Source organism: Penaeus monodon, chromosome 29 (genome assembly GCF_015228065.2).
Source record: "Penaeus monodon isolate SGIC_2016 chromosome 29, NSTDA_Pmon_1, whole genome shotgun sequence".
Taxonomy (NCBI): domain Eukaryota; kingdom Metazoa; phylum Arthropoda; class Malacostraca; order Decapoda; family Penaeidae; genus Penaeus; species Penaeus monodon.
The window spans coordinates 13,472,314-13,472,804 of NC_051414.1; the positions used below are offsets into that span (position 1 = coordinate 13,472,314).

Sequence of the window (491 nt, forward strand, 5' to 3'; positions counted from 1 at the left end):
TTAGTACAGGATTGTAGGCCTTCAATTAAGGGAGAGTGCAAAAGTAATGTAATGATGAGATTTTATATTGGAGACAGGTCATTGTGACTTGAACCTTGATGCTTTATGCCAGTGGTACATTTACTGACAAAAACAATAGATCGTTACTGGATATATGAGAAACAGTTGCCTTGTGCTGTAGTAATGTAAGTTTTAAAAATTCTCAGAATTATCAAATAACAACATATCCTTGGTAAATCAAGTATTAAAGTATAATCAGGTCTCTATTCTAAGTATGTCATATATATATTATATTTAAGAGGATAAAAATATGTAAACAGTGATGTTAAGAAACCAGGCCTCCATAGATTGTACCACTGTACCTTGTGTGCATTAATGATGGACTATATAGGGGTGCATAAGACATATATATTTGGTAATAGGTAGATATATGGATTATGTAGATGAATGTATACATTTAGAAATATGACTTTAGATCTACACCTTTATAT

At 31.0% G+C, this 491-nt stretch overlaps 1 pseudogene; it reads left to right on the plus strand.

The window, feature by feature from the left end:
- Positions 1–491, plus strand: part of LOC119591643 — a 16,526-nt pseudogene that overhangs the window by 7,479 nt on the left and 8,556 nt on the right.